Source organism: Pan paniscus, chromosome 17, assembly GCF_029289425.2.
Source record: "Pan paniscus chromosome 17, NHGRI_mPanPan1-v2.0_pri, whole genome shotgun sequence".
Taxonomy (NCBI): Eukaryota; Metazoa; Chordata; class Mammalia; order Primates; family Hominidae; genus Pan; species Pan paniscus.
In genome coordinates this window covers 44848471-44866377 of record NC_073266.2, presented here as the reverse complement: position 1 = coordinate 44866377, position 17907 = coordinate 44848471, and the positions used below count along the sequence as shown (strand labels likewise).

At 38.1% G+C, this 17907-nt stretch overlaps 1 pseudogene; it reads left to right on the top strand.

Annotated features, from left to right (window-relative positions):
- The first annotated feature begins 12615 nt into the window (after positions 1–12615).
- Positions 12616–14233, top strand: LOC103783620 (pre-mRNA-splicing factor RBM22-like; annotated as a pseudogene).
- Positions 14234–17907: the final 3674 nt, after the last annotated feature.

Genomic DNA, 17907 nt, shown 5'->3' with positions numbered 1-17907 from the left:
CAAGACTCCATCTCCAAAAAAAAAAAAAAAGAGAAATAAACGTTTTTCCTACTCAATTAAGACATTATTTGTGTTTCTGTTATATGAAGCTAAACAGAATCCTAATGTTATACTTTTTACTTCAGTGATTTTTTTTTTAATCCTCAAACTTCTACTTATTGTTTCCTTTTCTTTCATTTCCAAAGGGAGTGATCCTGGTCTGGCATTTTCTGATGTCTGCATTTAAAGTTGCCATCTAAATCATCAATCTGTTTTCTGCTACTATCACAGAATACCACAAACTGGGTAACAAAATTTATTTGGCTTATGCTTCTCGAGGCTGGGAAGCATGGCACTGGCATCTGGTGAGAGCCTCATCCCATGGTGGAAGGTGGAAGGCAAAAGGCAGAATGCAAAGGACAAGCAATCATGAGAGACAGAGAGAAAAAGTAGGGAGACCCCTGCTATAATTAACCACTCCTGAAATGAGAGCATTGACCATCTTATGAGAGCTCTACCTCTTAAATGTCCCATCTCTCAACACCATCACAGTGGCAGTTAATTTCAACAAGAGTTTTTAAAGGGGGGATGTTTAAACCATAGTAATCATGATAGAAGATTCTTTTGTTTGTCTTTATTATGCATATGCAGCCCCCTTGTTAGTAACAGTAACATGGCCCCCTGGGTTTTAGCAGGGCCGGGGGATAAAACCAAGGTGACTTGCCTACCTGAGAACTGTGTCCTGCTGGCTAATTTCATTAGCCTTGTTGCTTGACTTTATGAAATGACTGGTCCAAGATGAAATTCTGCTAGTTTTTCTTCCTAATTATGTTTATATATTAGCTGTTTTACCACCCTTTCAAAGTTATAAGTTTCTGACTCTGTAATCTGATTTCAAAGTCCTGAATTATGTTATCTCCAAGTAGTTGTACTTATAATATCAAAAATTTGTTATTTTCTAAGTAGATGATATGAAACCTTTGAATTTATTTTTTGGCTGTTACTGTCTTTATGCTGATAAAATATGTTAATGAGCAGAAATGGAGGTGAAATAAGATTAAACTTGTGATAACCTGAACTAAGCCCACCTTTAAATTTTCAAATGTGGAGAACAATTGGATTGTTGAACAGGCTTATCAATCCAGTTTTGTTCCATGTCACCACAAGAGATTCTTGAGGAAACTGGGTGAGTGTTGATTACTGTTTGAGAATTTGATCTCTCCAGGACATAACCTTTTTGAGAACACCATCTTTCAGCACCATTTTTATAGTCCAAGTGATGAAATACAGCTTTGCATTTTATTTTAGTATGTTATCACTGAAGCACTTGTCACTTATCTGAGTTGGGTATTAGTCTCTTTGATAGGTTGTTATGTATTTATGTACATACATAATTTATTTACATAATGTATTTACATATGTAATTATGTATTAGATTATGTTCCAAATTATTTTGTAATAAATTTCATTGTGTAAATTTAAGTTATATAGCATAATATTATGGGACATATAGATAGTTAAAAGGTTACTATAGTGAAGCAAATGAACATATTCATCAAAACTGTTTTTCTAATAAATTTCAGTGTGTAAATTTAAGTTATACAACATATTATGGGATATATATAGGTAGTAAAATGATTACTGTACTTAAGCAAATTAACATTCATCATCTCACATAGTTACCTAGTTTTTTTTTTGTTTTTGTGATAAGAGCAGCTAAAATCTACCCATTTTGCATAAATCCCATATATAATAAGATTTTATTACCTGTATTTCTCATGTTGTACTTTAGATCTCTAGACTTATTCATCCTATATATCTGCTACTTTGTATCCTCTGACCTATGTTTCCACTTCCTCTCTCCACCTCTGATAACCACTGTTTTGTTGTCTCTGTAATTTGGAATCTTTCTTAAGATTTCAAACATAATAGAGATCATGCAATATCTCTAGCCACTTGTGAAACTGAACTGGAGTAATTGGGTAAAGAATTGTCTCTTAGTTTTTAATTAATTTTTCTTAAATGTATGTTTAACTCACATTTATTTCAATGTTTAATATTAGAAGTGTTTGGGGTCTTTATTTAGAAGTTTGGTGATGCTTTTATGACCAGAAATATGCCGTGGGAACTCAACTCTTGTTTATATCGATCAGACTATGGTAAAATTGGTTTTATATCATTTCTTTTAAAGTCAGTTTCTAATAACTTATCAATGACATTAAGTGAGGACTTATTGTATTTTAAGCTGATAACAAATTAACTTATGTCACATACAAAAACCTTAGACCTTTATCCCTCATGCACACAATTTACATTTTGTATGTCACAATTTACATCATCATATAATACTTCACAACTTATTGCTGTTTTGACCATTTTTCTTTTTGGCTTTTGTACTTGAGGTATGTATTATTAATATGCCACCATTGCAGTACTGGAGTATTCTGGATCTGACTTTGTATTCACTTCTTCTAGTGAGTTTTATTGTGTCATATGTATTTATACTAGCAATTGTCATCTTTTTATTTCCCTTGAAGAACTCCGTTAAGCACTCTCGTAAGGCAGGCCTAGTAGTAATGAATTCCCTCAATTTTTGCTTGTCAATGACTTATTTTTCCTTCATTTCTGAAGAACAGATTTGCTGGGTATAGTATTCTTGGCAGAGAGTAGTTTTGTTTTTTGTTTTGTTTTGTTTTTATCACTTTGATCACATAATCCCCTTTTCCCCTGGCCTGCAAGGTATCTGCAAAGAAATTCACTGACAGTCTAGTGGGGACTGACTTTTATGTGACTTGATGCTTTTCTCTTGCTGCTTTTAAAATTCTCTTTGTCTTTGACTTTTACCAGTTTTATTATAATGTGCCTTGAAGAGGACTTATTTCAAATAAATCTGTTTGGGAGGCTTAAAGCTTCATGGATTTGGATGTCTATGTCTTTCCCAAGACTTGAGACATTTCCAGCAATTATTTCATTAAATAAGCTTGTGTCTCGTTCTCTGTCTCTTCTCCTTCTAGAAATACCATAGTATAAATACTTCTTCACTTAATGTCCCATAGGCTCTCTTCACTCTTTTTTATTCTTTTTTTCCCCTCTGAGTGGATAATTTCAAAAGACCTATATTCAAGTCCACATATTCTTTTTACTGCTTTATCTAGTCTGTTGTTGAAGACCTCAATTTTATTTTTTATTTTATTGGTTGAATTTTTAGGCTCTGAGATTTCTGTCTGGTTCATTTTGGTGATATTTATCTCAGTTGAATTTATCATTTAGACAACGAATTGCTTTCTTGATTTTATTGAATTGTCTGTTTGTATTCTCTTGTATCCAAGTTTCCTTAAGATCATCATTTTGAATTTATTTTCAGGCAAATTTTAAGTTTTTATTTCTTTGGAATCAGTTGTTGGAGAATTACTGCGTTTCTTTTGTAGCATTATGTTCCTTTGCTTTTTCATGTTTCTTGTGTCTCTGCCTTGATGTCTGTGATCTGGTTGTGCAGTCTTCCAAATGTTGCAAAGTAGTTTTCATAGGGGAAGACTTTCACCTGCAGATGAACCTGAGGGTGCACATTGGGCAGGGTGCAGTGATTTTGGTTCCATGTGGGTGCAGTGATGTAGTCTCTATCTCTATGCGGCTTCTTCAGTTGTGATCAGTGTTAGCAATGATGGGAGGTTCCTCAGTCATCTAGTTTGCAGGAGTTTGTGGCAATTATGGTGGCTGCCTAGATTATTAGGGCCAGGGTTTTAGGGATTATCCTGTTCTTGTCTTTCTCATAGTGGTGCATCTTAGCTGAGAGAATCTCGTTGGATTCTGGGTCACATGGCTCACAGACAGCCACGGCAGCACTGGGATCCAGGGCACAGGTGCTCAGAGCAGCTATGAATCTCAGTTCCTGGGGTTGGGGTCTTGTAAAACTACTATAGCACCAAGGACTTGAGGCACAGCCACTAGTGAATGCAATTCTACTAAGCCAGGATCTGTTGTTCTGAGGCACACCTAGCAGCTTAGGCCTAGTGGGCTGGGATATAGCTGTAGTGCCGAACTGTAGAGGGCAGGGCATGGCACTGGTATGGCTTCAGGGAAGAAGTTCTCTGGAAGCTTGAGCCCTGGGGACAGCTGTAATTCATGTAATTCATGATGCAGAACTAACAGGACACACTCAGGCTCCAGGAAATGAGGTACCATCCAGTGGTGAATCAGGACCTGGGATGGTGGGATATGGCAGCATGTTAGGCTCTGTGAGGCCAGCTGCAGCAGGAGCAAAGACCCAAGAATGACAAGATGCCACTGTGGCTTGGACCCTAGTGGTCGGAGAGCAGCACAGATGACTGCTCTCAGGAGTGGGGTGCCTCAACAGCTTGTACTAGGGGAGCTAGTCTAGTTCTAGGAGGCAGGGTGCTGCAGTTATTTGTTCTGGAGGGTGGGTGGCACAGGTCAGCCAAAGTTCTAATTCCCTGGAATGCAAGGCACCGCATGTGGTTGGATCCAGAAAGTGGTGCTACATGGGCCAGTGGAGCTTCTGGATTCTTGTGGTTTGAAGATGGTGACTGTCTGGTGTGTAGCAGGCATGAGGTCCCTGGGAATTGGGGTGTTGCCTCAGCTATGACACCAGAGGCATGACTGCTCTGGTAGTTTGAGGCTCTGTGTGCTTGGGGTAGGGCACACTTCAGGTCAGCCATAAAGGGAGGGTCCACCAGTGACTGGGATGGTGGGGAGGGACTGGCTCTATGGAAGTTTAACCTTAGGGAGTTGGCAATAGCAAGAGCTTGGTCTGGGGATGATGCACTGCCCGTGAGAATAATGCAGCGGAGGCTGAGCCTCAGGGATGGAGGGATGCAAGGCCTACTTGTCTCTGAAGCAGGATGCACTGTAGCGGTGGCTCCAGTTCCAAAATGGCACAGAGCAGTAGCGGCACTGGCCAAACAAGGGGAGACACAGCATCACTGGCTCCTTCTCGGAGGGCAGCTTGGCAAGTAGACTCTGGGGAACTCCCTCAGCTGGGCTCCAAGCCTGTGAGAACTGCAGGTGTCTGCAGCAGTGGCGGGGGCTTCTGGGGTCCTCTTGCTTACCTTTTCTCCACAGAGAGAAGTCCCTCCTGGTGCTGAGCTGATCTCAACTAGAGCAGTGGGTGGCGAAAGCAAGCTGTTCCCTGCCCTTCTCTATGCAGCCATCCTAGATTTCTTGTTCTACAGGATTTCTGCTGCTGCTTTGCTAGTATTTGGTACTCCTTTAGATGTGTTGGGCAAAATGTAGTTGTTTATTCATTGTTTTGGGTTATTTTACATGGGAGGAGAGCACTAGGAGCTTCTAGTCAGCCCTCGTGCAGACATCACTGTCAATTCCAAATCTTTTGTGTAAGTATTTGATGATTTAATGCAATGGGATCATGTAATTATTAAATATAAGTTTGTGAAAATGAGCACTATGATTTTTGTTTATCACTCAATTGTTCTTTTTATCTTCTATGGATAATCAAGACTGGCTGAGAGATAGGTTCATCTCTCCTCTTATTTCCCTAAACTGTCCCCCTCTGATTAACTCAATAATCCTTACATCTCCCTATAATAACCTACCATCTGCTTCTAGTTTTAGCCTCTTTCTAAAAGTAAGTTGAAAATAATATCTGATTTCTCATACTTTTATTGTTGATAATAGATGAGTATGCCACCATTTTTGTGAGAATAAGACATTGTGCTGAGCATGGTTTGTAAAAAGGTACGACAAATTCTCTCTATGTAAGTGATGTGCAGTTTAATTAAAGAGAAGGGATGACTATAACAGTGGAACAGAATAAGTGACAAGTTGTATGGAGCCTTCTTCCCAACATGACATTCTCCATGTGGAGTCTGAGGGTTCGGATAAGGTGAGAGTTAGATGTGCTTTGCAGGAAGGATATAAATACACCACTAATAGGTGTGATAGTACTTTAATAGTAATGACAATAATGATAGCTAGCATTGATTATTTTCTATGCAAGGCATTATATTAAGCATTCCTTGACAATTATCCTATTAAATCTTCATCACATCTCTATGGTTTAAAATGAACTTTCATTATTACCCCCATTTTAGAGAGGAAAATATTGACAGTTAGAGATGTATATAACCTTCCCATGATTACTTAGCTAATAAGTGGTGAAGATGAAATGGATATAAGCCCAAGACAGTATGACCTCTAGATCTGTCTCAGTTGTAGGCAGGAGGACCTGCAAAGATAAATATGTCTTATTTGGATCTACTTACCATAATTTAGAATTGTTAGCTTTTAAATTATGCTCAAATTAGTGAGCCAATTTCCCTGGATTTCAGTATGATGGCTTTAAAATCAAGGAACTCTATATTTTGGTTTACTTAATGGGCTGATAAACCGCCAGGATTGTGAATTCATTGTTAAACATTAGCCTGGAAGTGAAAGATAAGAATGCACATGCTTTGTCTACAGATGGAGCAAGTTGTCATTCAAATCTGCAAAATATAGCTAAGGAGTTTAAGAACTGAGGGGAACATAAGTTCAAGACCCAAGAGGAGAACATGAGACCAGACAATATGCCAATTAATGGAATTAAACTGAAAAGATTTAAAATGAGGTCCCCTCAGGAGACAATGTAAAAGAAAAGGAAGTTAATTCAATAAGGACAAAAGGATAAGTGAGCTAACTGTGAGAGGATCAGAATATTTAAAGTTGATAGCGTCTTAAGAATTAAAGAACATTGGCTTGTGACTGCTGTGAATTTATTATGCCCGTCCCCTTCATCCTCTGAACAAATATGCTCATCCTGAGATTCCAGGACAAAAGAAATAATCCTTTTCGTTGCAGTCAAGCTATAAAAGTGATTATGATCAGCAGCCATTCACAGAGGAATAAATAAAAGACCCATCCATCATGCTAGTAAAGTTTTCTGTCCATCTGCCATGTTGCATTTCAAAGACTGTTTCACCACATTTTGGTTGTTTTCAAAGATGTACTTTAAAAAAAATAAAATTTATATTTGGAAACTCCCCAGGACACTAAGAGTTGAAGTGTACAAATGTAATTTATCTTGTGCTAAGCAGGTTTTAAAGTGCCAAAGGCATGGTAGGGGGTAGATAATAGGGTGCAATAAAGTGGATCTGTATGTCTCTGTAGCAAATAACTGAAAATATGAATTTAAGAAATTCCGTTATGGGATATATTCTCTAGAAAAGCAGTTGTGCAGTGCCGTTATTCAACCATGTCTCAACAAATGTGCCTCTAAAGACCAACATCTAAAGACCACAGCAGGGAGTGGGTTTAAAATGTTACACCAAGGCATCCAATCCTCTTAACCCAACTTTGGCAAATGCAAATGGGGAGGCACAGCATTGCCAAAGACATACAATCAGTAGCAGCAAATAATATCTGAGGACACAGGTATATAAACTTGAGGAACCATTTATGGGCTAGAATGGTTTTTGCCAATTGGTGTCAATAAGGCCGAAACAAGCACCATCATATTATGGAGCTTTCTCATGTGATATTTATATCTGGAGACTAGCACGCTTTATCATTGTTCTGTAGATAATAAGTCACATTGTTTTATCTTTTATGAAACCCTGGTTTACACAGATTTTATCATCTGAAAAATTCATTATAAAACCATTACAACTTAGAGTATTTGGGGTGGATTTTTTTGGGGGTGTGTGTGAATGACCTAGATTATTTAGCAAATCAATTCTACATTTAAAATATTTGGGCGGGGGTGTTCTGCTTCACTAAACCTATGTATATGTACTATGTAACTAAAATTAGTTTCTTAAAGGTAGCAACAAAAAATGTTGTTAGTTCATAATGAAGTATAGTAGTGCTTTACACTCTGTAGTAATTCTCTGTTGTAAAGCATTTCTTAACATATTTGGTTCAAACTGGGGTTGGAGGATGGAGATTCTGCTCTATTAAACAGGCATTCCTGCCTCCCCTGTTTTTTGCTAGCTGTATTTTAAGAAACTCAACATTCAGCTTACTGGTGCAAATATGTCATGACAGAATTTCTGCCACCCATCCATGCTAATGAATTGTAGCACTTAACTGAGAATAAAAAAGGATACTAGTGGGGCTCCTGGAATTCCTAAGAGCTTCTTAAAGAGGTCCTTCGCAGGACACAGTAAGTCTGACATTGCCATAGATTTGCTCTCCTAGAACTTTTAATATACTTTTAATAAAAGCTTATCAATGTATACTCCAAAGGCCAAGGATGAGAAGCTATAGGTAAACTTCAATAAACTATACCTGAAATTTGAATACACATTTGAAACACATTTATGTTTGACATACTGCTCAGTACTTTATGGCACAATCCATAGGTGAATGTCACTTTTCATGTTAGTTAATATTTGTTCCATTTTATGGGTGGCACCAGACTAAGAATAGGGCCTTTTTATAATATTGATCTATGGCAACATTTAGTCCAACACTTCTCTGCAATTCAGTGTCACAGTGGAAATGGAAGCTGCAGAAATGGATAATTAAAATACTCTTTATATTTGTGGAGGATAGATAGTAGGTACAAAAGAAAAAAAGTTAGAAAACATGATTCTTAAGAAGCCATAATACACAGATGTGGTACCCTGTGCTAAGTGCCAACAGAGAAGAAGGTCGGGAGGGAACTAACAATTTTATGAAGGCTTTAGACTTTAACTCAATGATCTTTTCATGGGGTGGGCTAGAATGTACCAGGAACCTTATAGATTTTAGGTAATTTAATTCCTAGTACAAATAATAGAAGTTCTAAAAGTTAGTGTTGAGAAGATAGAACATTATTGTGGGTTTGATTATTTGGAGAAGGTTTCATGGGGTAGCTGACCCTACAAATAGGTCTTATGAGACAAGACAGAATTAATTGATGTTGGAAAAATGTGTGTGGTGGTTGTAGGGGAAGAAGTCATTTGAGATAGATTGATATAAGAAGGCTAGGTGAGAGGAATTGGTGAACAGTATTTGGGGAATAAAGATTGTGACAGTTTTACTGTGCTTATCATTTGTCATTCCAGTGGCATTTCATTGATCCAAAGCCTATCAATAATTCATCTGACTTGCTTACTTTGATAGCCCCAGACACACCTAAAGAGAGATCCTTTCATTTTTTTGAGATTCATGGAATCCAACAAATGATCATTCAGCAGAGCTATGTCAACTCCTTGTTCTGCAAGTTGCAAATGTTGTAGCAAAGATGTTTGGCCATTGTATGGTCAGTATTAAAAGGTCAATGTTCTCTTTTTATATTTAGAGCAACCAAGGCTGCTTTAATTCCAGAGAAGGTGTCTAACTTATATTGTACCATGATTTGTTTAGTCAGCAAGAAATTATCTTCTAATATAATTCTGAGATTGCTGACTATGAAATCTATTCAACTGTAAAGAAGCTACTGCTCCTTCAGCCAAAGAGAATTATGTGCCATCCAATCACGTGCTTGAGAAAGTCGCTAATCTCCCTATGAAGCACTCTTGAGCACCATGAGTGACGTGATCAAGCCAGGAGGGAAAGAAAGATCACTCTATAAAAAATAGGTATCAGAAAATTCAGACAAAGGGATCTGCAGCTTTTGTTTCTTCTTTTTTTGTTGTTGGAAATGAGGCCAGCACATGGCTGCATGGCATTGTTAAAGTGATGTAGAAGACCTGACCTTTTCCAGCTTAGCACTGCAAATCCAGAATTTACAAATGCACTCTAAGTTTCTCCAGATTTTCTTGTCTTCTGGACAAGAAAATTATTGTGGGTTTGATTATTTGGAGAAAATAAAATACTCTAGTCCCTAATTCAGAAGATATCCTGGGCCCTTTCCTAAGAAATGTTAAGAATGCTTAGGGAGTACCTAGTGCAAACTGGGTGTCACTTGTCACCTCTCCCTCCAGACTGCCATCCCGGCATCTTCTTTCATTTCTTCCTGCTGTCTCCTGACTGCTTCTTGTATTGCATTACTTTCCTTGGTCTGCTTTGCCCCACCTGCAGAGCTCCAGCTTACATTTCCCTAAGCCCCACCGAATTTAGACTTTTGTGTTCAAAAAGCTTTAGAAGTGACTTGAGACTATCATAAGAGAATTAACAAAAAAGCACAACTCAGAATTCAGCTGCTCCTAGAGGGCCCCTAAACCACTGTCTGTCAAAGATGGAGAGATGTCATGCTAGCTGTCTCTCTCTTGGGCCTCAGCATATTGGCACATTGCAGAGCCCCTCTCCGGCTTAGGTACACATGGTTTCTCTTTTCTTCTCACTTCTTAGTCTTTAGGCCCACCAGCAAAAACTCCAAATTTTTCACATACCTTAGGAATTTCTGCAGAAATTCAACCCCAATCCTTACCATGAAAGAGACTTCTTTCATTATTTCTAGATAAATTCCTTTTAGTTATTTCCATCTTTTCCTCCATCCAAAGTTTGGGACCAAACAGCCCTGAAAGTACACCTCTTCTCCCCAGAATGCTGCCTGTACGAGCTGAAGTGCAGAAATACCTATTGGCATCTGTTGTCCAAAAGACCACCAGGATGGCTAAACGGTAGAAAAGAGAGCTTTATTGGTGATAATGGTTTCCAAGCTGGGAAAAGAAAGTCTCCAGTGTGGAACAAAGGTGCTCTCTCTTTGAAAAGGGGAAGGACAGATTGGGTTTTATGCATTACAGTGTCTGTATCATGCATATTCAGCATGTTTGGGGAAAAAGCTATACATATTTATGAGGGGAGCTGAGCGCATGCATAACAGGTAAACATACATGTAACATACATCACATGTTCACTTTAGGGCAGGGTTTTAGCATTAAAATGAGGTGCAGTTTGTCTCTTTACATCAAAATGTGAACCATAAGACACAAAGACAATCTGTGCACACGGCCAGGCACAGTGGCTTATGCCTGAAATTCTAGCACTTTGGGAGGCTGAGGTGGGCGGTTCACTTGAGCTTAGTTTGAGACCAGCCTGGCCAACATGGTGAAACCCTGTCTGTATTAAAAATACAAAAATTAGCAGGGCGTGGTGGCAGGCGCCTGTAATCTCTGCTACTCTGGAGGCTGAGGCAGGAGAATCGCTTGAACCTGGGAGGAGGAGGTTGCAAACCACACCCCCCTCAAAAAATCTTAGTTTTTATCCTAAAATGACTAACCTAAAAACAAAATGATATATGTATTTGGAAAAGGGCAAAAACTTCAATTTTCTCTGTTATGATTACCTATATCATTGGTACTGATTCTTTTCTAAGTTTACTGCTTTCTAACTACATTTGTTACATTTAGTGATGAACATTGTAAAACTTCACATATGGGCATCAAGTCCAATAAATGATGTTATTTTGGTGATCTTGGGAGTAAGAAATCTCCCCCACTCCCTGTTTTTATAGCTGACCTTTTCGGAAAGAAATCCCTTTTGAAAAGTCCCACTTTAATTTGTTATATTTTTCAAACTAGACTGTCACATATGCTCTAATGACACAGTATTTCTTAAAGCTCCAAAATGAAACCAACACCATTTCTGTGATTTTTAACATTGCTCATGTGGTCTTATACATTGAGTACAATCTTCATTAATAATGTACTGTTTTGTACATGTTTTCCTTTTAAGGGTGTTTATACCCATCAGGATGGATCTCTTGCTACGCATATCAATAAAAAACATCTTGGAAAATGCTCCATTAGATATTACTTCAATGGAAAAGATCTCCTTGGTCAGAAAGGTTAAATGAAGTTCACAGAGAAGTTCTTTTGTGACTCCTAATATGGGGCTCAGTGGAGTTAAACACTTCTGTTACTTCATGAGAGCATTTAGTTTAGTGCTGAGCTGAAGTGAAGACGTATGAAGCTTGGAAGATATACTTCATTTATTTTGCATTTGCAGTATCCTCCCACACCTGATAGTAGGAACATCTGGATGTGAGTCTGTTTCCGCCCCAAATCAATGATCTATCATTTCTCTTTTAATGTCTCTAATCCTCGGCACACATTTATGAAAGATGGAGATTATGCTTGTTGATACTTAAAATCCTGTCTAGCTGCAAATCATATATATGATAATGGACTGGTATCCAGCATATATAAATAACTCTTACAACTCAATAACAAAATAAGAGGAGAAGAGGAAGGGCAGAGGGAAGGGGTGGGGTGCACCCAGCTCCTGGAAGGCAAGTATAATCATAGCAACTTTGAACAGGCTGTGACAGGATCCCAGTCCCTTGCTGATCTGTGAGAAATCAAACTTTGGACACAACTAGTCACAAACGCAGCATTTCACGGAGACACAGTGTCACAGTGACAAGGTTCCCGCTATCTGAATACAAATAGTGATGAGGGTAACACTGCTGCTTTGCTGCCAAACAGTATCTGCCATCATTTTTCTTCTATCTCCATTTATAAAAGAAGTACATGCACTAAAAAAAAAAAAGACAAAGCATACAGATCTTTATAAACTGAAAATCTCTTCTTTCATCCCCTTCTCTCTACACTCCCTTCTGTCTTGAAACTATTGTTAACAGGGAAATTAATCTCATATTGCATAAAGTCACTTATGAAGAAATGGGACTCCAAGGTCATCCATTTTACTATTCTTGCAGAAGAATCATGAAATTTAGGGCTGGGCCTGATGGGATTTGTGTAGTGGTCCTCTCTCCCACCTCGAAAGCTACCACTGCTACCAGATGCTCTCAAGATGGTGACCTCTCTGCGTTTCCACACCTACAGCAGGAAGAACTGGGAAGAAGCAGACTTCCCCATTCTGTGCTAGGCATGTCTTGCAGAAAACCCAGATATCCAAATAACCAAGGAAAAGTGTGGGAAGGAATGCAAAATCTGTGCAAAACCATTCAGTGTTTGGCTAATGCTCTGGGGTTCACATGCATTTCAAGAAGACTGAAGGGTACCAAAGCTGCAGCAAATTAACTAATTTCTGTCAGACCTGCCTCTTAGTGGCAGAGTATGGCCTGTCCATCCAGGTTCATGATGCAGGTCTATCCTTAAAAGATTACATGCCAAAGTTGGAGGTGAGCAAAAGTACTCCATTCAGAATATGGAAAGAGAGGTTTCTAACTCTGATGGAACACAGCCAGTTGGTCTGCTGGGGAAAGTCACATCTAGCAGTGACATGCTGAACAATCTGGCCCAGACCATATCCTATCACCTAAAGGCCCACATTTGCTCCTTCTGGGTGAAAGGAGAGAATGCGAGAGGAGGCGCATCCATATAGGCGTGAGAGGCCTACAGATCCAGATAATACCCTTGCTGATAAGCATATTAAAGACAAGTATTATGGAAACAATGACCCTGGAGCTGGAGCATAGAAGCTTCTAAAGCAGGTTTTAACGATGCCTCATCTATATCCACCAGAGGATAAGGCTATCACCACACTATATGTTGATGGTCTGGAGGGTATCATTACTGAGACCAAGCTAACAAATCATCCCTACCTATGTAGAGAGATCTGGATGATCACTGTACAGAGACAGCAGTGTGCTTTTATTTTTATTTAATTATTTTATTTTTATTTTATTTTATTTTATTTTTTGAGACAGAGTTTCATTCTTTGTTGCCCAGGCTGGAGTACAGTGGTGTGATCTTGGCTCACTGCAACCTTTGCCTCCCAGGTTCAAGCAATTCTCCCGCCTCAGCCTCCCAAGTAGCTGGGATTACAGGCATGTGCCACCACGCCCAGCTAATTTTGTATTTTTAGTAGAGGTGGGATTTCACCATGTTGGTCAGGCTGGTCTCGAACTCCTGACCTCAGGTGATCTGCCCGCCTAAGCCTCCCAAAGTGCTGGGATTACAGGCATGAGCCACCATGCCTGGCCAGCAGTGTGCTGCTTTTCCACAGGGCAGGCTGCAGAAGTGGCTACTGAGAAGTCCTTTAATAAATTGACTGTCAATGGCTGCAGGCTCAGGGTAAAATGGGGAAGATCACAAGCAGCCAAAGGAAAAGAAAAAAAGGACAGAACCACAGACTCTGGGATCCAGCTAGAGCTCATTCCAGCTCTGCTAGGAGCTCCTTCTCCTGCAGCAGCAGAAGATGCATCTGCCAACTCCTTCCACCTACTCTCAAGTGGCTCTCCAGCTATGGTGAACATTGCCCCACCTCCACCCCCAGTATTTGGGCTACACACATTCTACCCAACTGGACCACCTGCTCATTTCAAGAAGGCTCCAGGATCAATCTACTGTCTCAGGACCACCAGAGGATGGGAGCTCATGCCAGAAAACACAGCACTCCTGGCACGTTATCACTGCTCTGGTCCTCTATGGGAAAAAAAGGGGCACTTAAAAATCTCAATCAATGAATCTTGGAATGAATATACTTTTTTGTTTCTTTGTAGTTTCCTTGGCATCTGAATGTATTCAGATATGTGCAGGTGAGAAATGACAGTCATGCTTTCCTATTGCATATTCAAAGCATCAGTGGACCTCAAATAAGCTGCCCTCAAAACATCTGGTTGCTATGATCGCCTGACTAATAAAACCTACTGCCTGTTCCCCCCACCTCTATGGTCAACAAGGGGCTGGGTGAATTGAACGATCCAACAGAGTTCCCATCCTATGTATACATTCATTTTGTTTCTTTTTAAGGGGGGACGGGGAATTGATCTGCAGTAAAAAAGCTTTTAAACATTCATAATAATAATAAAATGCAAACCTAATTTTAAAATGGGCAAAGTATCTGAATAGACATTTCTCAAAGAGTATATACAAATGATAAAATATGTATCACTAATAGTGCTCAACATTTTCAGTCACTAGGGAAATGAAAATCCAAATTACAATGAGATACCATTTCACATCCCCTAGGAGGGCTATAATCAAAAAGACAGACAATAGCAAGTGCTGACCAGGATATGGAGAAATTGGAATTCTTGTACGATTGCTAGTGAGAATGTAAATTTGCAGTCAGTTCAGAAACAGTTTTGCAACGTCTTAAAATGTTAAACCTGAAGTTATCACATGACCCAGCAATTCCATTTCTATGTATATATACCCAAGGGAATGGAAAACACACACCCATACAAATGCTTGGACATGAGTGTTCAGAGCAGCATTATTCTTAATGGCCAAACATGGAAGCAAGTCAATTATTCATATTGATAAGGCAATGAACAAAATGTGATATATCCAGAAAATGTAATCCTATTCATCTATGAAAAGGAATGAAGTACTGATGCCTGTGGCAACATGGATGAACCTTGAAAATATTATGCTAAGTCAAAGAGGCCAGCCACATATTGTATGATTACATTTGAGTAAATCAATTAAGACAGAAATTAGATTAGCCATTGCCTGGGTCTGGGGAGAATAGTAGGAGGGTAGGATTGGGAATGATTGTTAATGAGTATTAAGTTTCTTTGGGGGTGGGTAAAATGTTCTAAAACTGATTTTTTAACTATTGGGTTTTGACAATTCTTTTCATATTCTAGATACAATTCCTATGTCAGATAGGTGGTTTGCAAATATTTTCACGCAGTTTGTAGCTTGTCTTTTTATCTGCTTATCAGGGTCGATGTGGAGCAAAAGTTTTTAATTTTGATGGGATTCACTTTATCAATTTTTCAGTTTTTGCTTTTATGGATTATGCTTTTGGTGTCAAGTTTAAGAACTCTTTGACTAGCTTAGTCCTGAAACATTTTCTTATATTTTTTTCTAAAATTACTATAATGTTATGTTTTACATTTGGTATGTTACCCATTTTGAGTTAATTTTTGTATAAGAAGTGAGGTTTAGGTCAAAATTCATTTTCTTTTTGCCTGTCTGTAATAGCCCCAGCAACATTTGTTAAAAAGACTATCCCCCATTGAATTGCTTTTGCACCTTTGTCAAAAATCTAAAATAACTTCAGCATATTGGTATAGGTCTATTTCTGAGTTTTCTTTTCTGATCTGTTGATCAATGTGTGTATGATAGGTGTTGATTTTACTGTAGCTATACATAAGCCTTTTCATCACATAGAGTTATATTTACCACTCTATTCTCTTTTTCCAAAATTATTTTAGCTATTCTAGCTCCAGTGCCTTTATATATAAGTTTTAGACTAAGATTGTTGTGTTGTACCAAAAACCACTGGTTTGAAATTTAACAGGTGTTTCATTCAACCTGTAGATCAACTTAGGGACAATTGGCATCTTTACTATGTTAATTTGTTCAGTCCATTAACTTTGTATGAGTTTCTATTTATTTAGATATTTGATTTCTTTCATCAGCATTTTGTAATTTTTGGAATTCAGATTTTGTATATGTTCTGTTAGACTTATATCAAATATTTTATTTTAGAGCAATTATAAATCATACTATATTTTAAATGTCCAAATGTTCATTGTTAGTTTACAGAAATGCTATTAATTTTTTTAGGATGATCTATCCTTTGCTTTTGATGAACTCGTTGGTTCTAAGAAGTATTTTGTAGATTCCTTGGGATTTCCTACATAGACAATCAGGTCATCTGCAAATAACAACAGTTTTGTTTCTTCCTTCTCGATACGGATGCCTTTTTCTTTTCTTTTCTCTTTTTTTTCCTTATTGTGCTGTCTACAACTTCCAATACTTTGAATAAGAATGATGAGAGCAGACATTCTTCCATTCTACCTACCTAATTTTAGGGAAAAAACATTCAGTCTTTCACCATTAAGTATGATGTTCACTGCAGGGTTTTTGTATAGGGCTTTTTTCCACTTAAAAATGTTTCCCTCTCTTTCCAGTTTTCTGAGAGCTTTTATCATGAATGAGTGCTGGATTTTGTCAAATGCTTTTTCTGCATCAGTTGATATGATTACATGATTTATGATTTTTTCTTTAGCCTGTTGATATGGTGGATTAGATTAATTGATTTTTTAATGTTAAATCAACTTTGCATACCTAGAATAAATCCCACTTGGTCTTTGTGTATAATTATTTTTACATACTGCTGGATTTGATTTGCTAATATTTACTTGAGAATCTAAATTCATGAGAGATACTCATCTGTAGCCATCTTTCTTTTTTTTCTTTATTACTTTTTTAAAACTATCTTTACCTGATTGTCTAATTTTAGTATCAGCAAAATGCTAGCCTCATAAAATGAGTTGGGAAGTGTTTAGTCCTCTTCTATTTCTGGGAGAGAGTGTGTAAAATTTATGTTAATGCCTCTTTAAATGTTTAGCAGAATTATCAAGTGGTGCCATCTGGGCCTGGAAATTCCTTTTAGGAGCTTTTTAATATTAAATTTAATCTTCAATGGTTATAGGGTCATTCATGTTATCAATTTCACTTTGATTGTCTCGGTCTGGTCATTTATACAATGATCATGATATGTACATTTCAGTACAGTTTCTACTCAGTTTCCCTACAGAGGCCTTTTTACCTTTGGATCTGATACACAATTGTTAGGGTTCCCTAGGTCCAGGAGTCCAGGTACAAAGAAAGCACTTACAGCTGTTGTTTTCTGCTTCTGTGGCCCTCTGATGAACTTTGCACTACTCACTTGTTCGAGTATGAGGTGCATAGGCATGACGGCCATAGTTTTCAAATCTCTGTACCAGTAGGCACAGTTGGCCTTTAGAGCCTTTTTTCTTTCAAATCTTCAGATGTCTCAGAAGTCTTTTTATGCAACTTTAATGTGTTATAACTTCACAGAACATAGTAGACTGGAGAACAAGTAATGGGAGATATCTCAGGCTGCGCTTTTACATTGGTCTGTAAGGAGCTATTTTCCTTAAATTAAGAGGATCCTAAAAAAATTATAGCAGATCAGCATGAATACGTGCACCAGTGTTCTGACTGCTACAAATAGTGCGTTTTCAAAGACTGTTTGGAATGAATTTGAAGGACATTTTATATCCATGCTCAACTATAGGCATAAATCACATTTAAAAAATAAATATATTAAAATATTTTTCTCTACTATGTCGTTAATAATGCACTTTCAGCTGGTTTAGCCATCAGTGCTAACTGCACTTTTTTCCACAAAAAAATAGCAACTTTTTTCAACATG